Here is a 6,575-nt window from a genome sequence, read left to right as displayed (position 1 = left end):
GCCAAGAGCAAATTTTTTTTTCGCCAGGCTTGTAGAGACTCCTCGGAACACGGCAAAGAACCGTCGAGCGGTGATGCAAGTTGCCGATGGGCCCGTCGCTTTGTGGGCTTGGGTGGTTGCAGCGCATGGTGACCTTCACGCTTGCATCTGACAGAGCTGGAAATCAGATTTTTTTTTTTTTCTTTCAGTTCAAGAGCCTTTATACACTGGGCTTGCCAACATTTCCAAGAAGTAAGAAATGGGAAATGGAGCACAAGTTGGGGCATTTTTTTCGGTGCATAGGAGACTCAGTTAAGGGCAGTGTTGTACGGAACGGCATTTCTGGAACTAGTTCCTTTTGGGAGGAACAGAGTAACGCCACCATTCCATTAAGGGTCGGTGGAACTGTAACGGTAACCCATTACGTTTGCGAAGGAACGACAGAGGGAACGGCGTTCCTTCTGTAAACGTTCCACGGCATTGAACAGACGCACGCACTTATGCAGCACGTCACGCAAGGCGGATGGGCGACCACGTGAGGTGCAAAGAACTACCGCTTGCCTGTCACATGACTGTGAGGCATATTTTTCGTGAGATCTCTGTTGTATGTTTTTATTGCTAGGCTTCAAGATTGCCACGTGACGCTCTCTCCTGTAGTTTTTTTCCTCCATGCCGGCCTGCCGCAAAGAAACCATGACGTCAGGATCACAGCGCCACTCCAGGGACTTCGCAGCAGATGGAAAGTTTCCAGTCCTCACGTCTTCACAGGCACCGAACACTTCCAGCCGAAGCACAGGATGAGCTGTCGCGGTACTTGCTGGTACCAGTTGACTACCCGCTGTCGCAGATGAAGAACTTCGAGGGATTGAACCAGCTTTTCCTCAAGTACAACACGGTAGTACCCTCAAGTGTTTCGGTGGAACGGCTCTTCAACATTGCCAACGAAGTGCTAACGAAAAACCAGCCCTTCTCCTGTTGAGAAAATGGGGATAAGCGAAGCTTGTGGCAAAATGACGCTGTCACAGGCGTTCTGCTTCTTTCACCCTAAACTTACGGTCGGCGGCTCTTCGCTGACGTTTGGCCTCAACATTGCGCTCCCACAACTTGGGGTCCACAGCTCTTCGCTGACGTTTCGCCTGGGCTTCAGAAGCCCTCACGCTAAAATCGGCACGTCGACAACGAGCCCTTTGCCGAGCGAGTTCGCGGCACGGTCGCTCAAACGCAGCCTGTTCCTCGGCAGAACGCACCACGCGCGGGCCTTCCCTCCCGGACGCTGGAACTGATCTGAGGCGAGGGAAGCCCAGTGGAGCGCGCGCCAAGCCCCGTTTGTTTCCCTCCCCATGACACACCAAACGACCCTGATTGGTTGAGCGCGTCACGTGATCCGGCGCCGGCGCAGCTTACCCCGCACCTGCTCTAGTCTGGGAGCGGAGCTCAAATGCACGGCCCCGGTATGAGCCAGACGTAATTTGTTTCTTTCGTACTCTCTTTCTTTCTTCTTTTTTCCTTCCTTCCTTCCTTTCATTCTTGTCCCTGGCTCATACGTGCATATCCAATGCGGGTATGCACCACGCGTGATTTTATTATCGTTAATCGTGACGTAACTGACGAGCATGTGATGTTATTGATGTCATTATGTATCAGTCATGTTAGTCATACATTCGTACCCTTCCATGCCAATTATGGTATATGCCGAGGGAACGAGACACGGGTTTTCGACACGTTTTCGATAGGGTTTTAGCATGACGACACCACCACTGCCAACACTTGTGTGGCAATACAATTGAGCTTCGCTTGAAAAACGGGTTCATCTCTCAGGCACTAACATCGAGATGCAACTCACTAATTAGTGAGTTCAAACAAGGGACTTAACTAAGTTGCAAATATGTATTCTGGACATTTCTTCTTCCCACTCATACTGCAATATTGAATTAGCATTCATTAAAAGCATTGTTTCTTTCGATGTGGTTTCATGTGCAAGAAATTTAATTATATTGGTGCATGTGAGTAACTTTCTATTTGCACATCTGAAGCGCAGTATCCTGACTGCGCATTTGAAGACCGAAGTGGAAAGTGCCATATGTTGTGCCTTGTAATATACGAGCACCAAAGTTGCAGTTAGACATCTCTGGAGCATGTCCGGTGTTCCCTGAAAAAAAATATTGTAGGAGCGTTTCTTTGGATTCTTTTTATTGCCAGGTAATCTGTTGCCGGCAATGTTCAAATTCGTATAACATATGTAGTTCGATGTGAGTTCTAAATTGCTCATTTTATTTCGCCTCAGGATTATCAGACACTATATTTTAATTAAATAATCATAAAATGTCACGTTAATGTAACAACACATTCCAATGTTCGAGGTGTAACTGGAATGCGTTCCTTTCGCATTAAAGGAACTTGTAATGGGAACTTGTTTCAATGTTGGGAAGGAATGAGGAACGAGCTTTCGTTCTTGTTTTAGAGGAACGTGTACAACATTGCTAGTCACGAAAGGCTTGAGCATTATCAGCATGACACAGCATTATCGGCAGGAAAGTAGCAAGCGCAGAGTTTTCAAGAAAGGAAATGCAAGCAAGGCAGATGACGATTATCGTTGTTGGGACAAGATAGGCCCCAAGGGGTGCAAACTTTTCTCAATTTTTAATAGAGTATCTTCTCCCCAAAGAATAATCCTCATCTGTCTATGTTCGTTTCCTACACTGCCTCGCTGTCTAGGCCTATATTGGTGCCGACGGAAAGCGCTATTTCCGGAAGTGAAATCGGTCGGAAATACAGACTCATCATTGCATCTGATGCTACGGCGCTAGGGTGTAAAGTTTACACCGCTTGGGGTTTATCTTGTCCCCAAACAACATTTGTACACTCTCAAAAAAGTTTGTGCCATTTGAGGCCCCGCTTTAATTCTTTCTCCTCAGGACCTCAATAAAGTTCGTACTCACTCACTCAGGCTTATCTTATCACAGAACGATAATCGTCATCTGCCTCGCTTGCGTTTCCTTTTTTTTGAAAACTCTGCGCTCCTATACTTTCCTGTCGTGGATGCTACTTCAGGCTGGTAACGCGCATGCTGTTCATGATCTGGAACTTACTGGGTGCGCCGCGTTAAAGAAAAGAAATGCGCACAAGATGGCGATTATCGTTGTGGGGCAAGATAATTAGCCCCAAAGGTTGTAAACTTTTCTAAGAGTGTAATCTGTCTTGCTTGCGCTATGCTGTTTTACCTTGCTTAATGTGCTCTCTCCACACACTGGCACTCAGCTCTGCTGCCATTAGTACTGCATGCAACCATTTAGAGTGCAGTTTACCTGTGGTGATAGTGGTATTTATTGGCTGTATTTGCTTGTGGAAATGGCCTATGTGGCTTTTGCAATATGGATCCATGCATTTTCATATCAGTGCAAGTCTACTGGCACATAAGGTGCACATGCAGTGCCATCTACTCATGGCCTGTGGAACAAGGGAAATAGAATCGCACATGGTAAGTAGAGCTAACTATAGCACCTGCGAAGCTGAAACACGCCTGAACATTTAATGTCTACACCGCAGCTATACAGCAGTGCTTCCCAAGATGACTACTAGCCGTAAGTGGAGGGAGCATTAGCTGAGCTACCGGCTAGCTTGTAGAGGTCTAGGCCTAGAGCACAGCTTACAAAAGAACACTACTACGTAGCTGTGGCCTTAGCTACATCAAGGTGGAAAGTAGACGTCTACTACCTAGCTGCGTGCTTCCTGGGCATCTTCCTCAGCTGGCTCCGTTGCCGCTCATCATTCCAGTGTAGAATTTCACTTTTCTCTCATCGTAATGGGGAGGCCGCGTTTCTGGGGGTATGTCCGTCTTACGTGGCGGAGAGATTTAATAACAGAGGTGATACGCGAATGTGTGTGCATACCTTTCGTCGCAATGATCACCGATCAGGACAATAAATATGTTCGTACCTTTGTTCAAAATTCTGTGTCACCTTTAACCCTTTGAGGGTCGAATTTTAGTGCAGTCATATTTTACTTGCACTAACATATGGGGCAGAAACTTGGAAATTAACACAGAGTAAGCTTCAGAAGGACCACGTAATGAGCGATCGAACGAAAAATGTTAGATGTAACCTTACAAGAGAGGGATACAGTAGTGTGGATTACAGAGATAGCTGGGACAGCCATGATTCTAGTTGACATTAGGAGAAAAAATGTGGAATTGGGCAGGACACATTTGCTAGGGGCAGATAACCAGTGTTCTATATTAGAGTTGCAGTATGGGTACCAAGAGAAGGTAAGTGCAATCGGGCACAGCAGAGAATTGGTAAATTTGCGGACTTGTAATCAGCTAGCGCAAGACAGGGGTAATGGGAGATCGCTGGAAGAGGTCTTCGTCCTGCAGTGGACATAAAAATAGGCTGATGATGATAATGATGATGTTGCTCACAATTTCACAGTTATGTTCGTCGTGCACAATGCGCATCACGAGAGCAGCAACATTGATGCATGAAAATTTATATTTTTACTATGGGAATAACCTAGCTGCAGGCATGACGTCCTTTATTATACAGCCGTATGGTGTCACATGGCACACTTTTCATCGCGATCAAGCCCAATCCGGATCGAATTTCTCTGTCGTGATTGGATCCTTTGCGCAAGCTATGCGAGGAAGCCAGTTGCAGTTGGGAATATTGATCTGGATAGGACTTGATTGCGATCAAAAGTGTTTGTGTGACTCTGGTATCACATTGAACAGTAAGCAGTGTAGTTAAAGGAAAGAGCTTCATAAAGTGTAAGTCCCGATGAACTACTAGCTGTGTAATTCTGGCTATGACTTTGCCTTTCCATAATAACTCCTGTGCATTTCTATTGAATTCGTCAGATAGCTATTGCATACCGTGCACAAAACTAATAAATAAATGCAAACAAACATAGAAAACAAACAAAGAAATGTGTGGCATTTGTGATATAGCATAAAAAGCACACAAGGCAAGAAAAAGCAGTCAACCGAAAAATACACATACAACATGCTGTCCACCTGTGCAATGCTGGATTGATTTGTTGTCTAGTTTCTTTACACTGCAGTGTATTCATTTATACGGTTGCAATAAAATGGACACTAGTTAGCATTTTCTGTCATCTGTTTGTCTCTTTCTTGCCTCCTCCTTACGCGCCCCATATTTTTTGTGTGGCTTCAATCTTTACTAAGAAAAAATCATGAGCCATTCCACTCTGTGAAGGTGGATGACCAGGGAAGCTGTTGAGCACACGACACATAAGGATAGCGGTAAGCTCGCAGTCATGATTTGGTAATGCCTGCTGTACGCAATGCTACTCATTTTCATTCATCTTTAAATTTTCTTCTCATGATCAGGGTCCCCTGCAAGTATTTGACATACTCTTGCATAGTATGTAGAGGCTGCAGCTCCCAATCATGAATGCTTGTTCTCTTGCAAAGCTATTGGACATTATCGTTGTTTTCTGAAAATTAATCTTAAACCCTACTCTTACATCTTTCTAGGCTAATGAATCATTTGTTGCTATATTCGTGCCCGTGAACATAGCTGACGACAAAAGAGTTGGGCAAGGTTATGTGCGTTTGGTTTTAAGGTTACCGGCACGTGGAAAACAGACTGTGAAAGTATGACAGTGCTGACTTGCCAGTAAGCTTATACCGTACGCGTCACATGGGACACTTTCGATCGCGATTGGTTCATTTGCGCAGGTTGAGGAAGGGAGCCAATCGCGATAGCGAAATTCGATATGCGTCGGGCCCGATCGCGATCGAAAATGTACGTATATGTATGTACAGTCTATTTCACACTTAGGGGAAAACTCGGAGCGCCTTGCAAGGCGCTCCGAGTTATAGAGAGGGTTATACCTGTGACCAGCAGCGAAATACAACACGCACACATTCATGCACACTGCGGTCTCTGCATCATAAATGTACCGTCGGCTTCAGTTGTATTTAATCGGCATCTTGCCGGCAAGTCGATGCGCATGCGGCACTCGTGAAGCGCGTTAGACAGAAGCGGTTAAAAAAAAAAAGGAAAAAAAAAAGGGGGGGGGGGGGGGGGTCTTTGCGAGCCAGATATTCGGGTGTTGCCGACATAGCACATGGCAGTTTTTCGAGAATTTCTAAACACTGAAAAAACTTTTCGGATCACGTTATTTCTGTTGACATACTTTCCGAACGTTTTGCATTTTCTGGCAGCGAACATTTCGCGACGCTTTGCTGCAACGTTACATTGCTACTCGGCATTTTCGCTCTTTTAGTGTGGTCCTTTTTCCCCCCTTTGTGTGCCATGGATATTTGCGCCCTTTCTACGTTGCTCGGAACGCATATGGTCAATGGTTCTGCGACTACTCTGTAGCAAGAAGTGAAGTCTGGTGTACATAGCGCTGTGCCATTGCTCGACGTCTTGCCGATACCACCGCCCTACCACGACGCAGGGCAGTCGGGAAAGACGAAACGTTTGCGAAACGTTCGTGGAAACGCAACGCGAGTGTCGAAGGACGTAGAACAAATGCGTTGATATGACTCATGCGCTCTCAAAAAATAGTTCCCCATTTCGACTTAGGACTCTTTTTCTGTTCTTATAGAACCAATGTTAATGAATGCGAGA

The sequence above is a fragment of the Dermacentor silvarum genome, chromosome 3 (assembly GCF_013339745.2).
Source record: "Dermacentor silvarum isolate Dsil-2018 chromosome 3, BIME_Dsil_1.4, whole genome shotgun sequence".
Lineage (NCBI taxonomy): Eukaryota > Metazoa > Arthropoda > Arachnida > Ixodida > Ixodidae > Dermacentor > Dermacentor silvarum.
Note: the sequence above shows the minus strand (reverse complement) of the source record.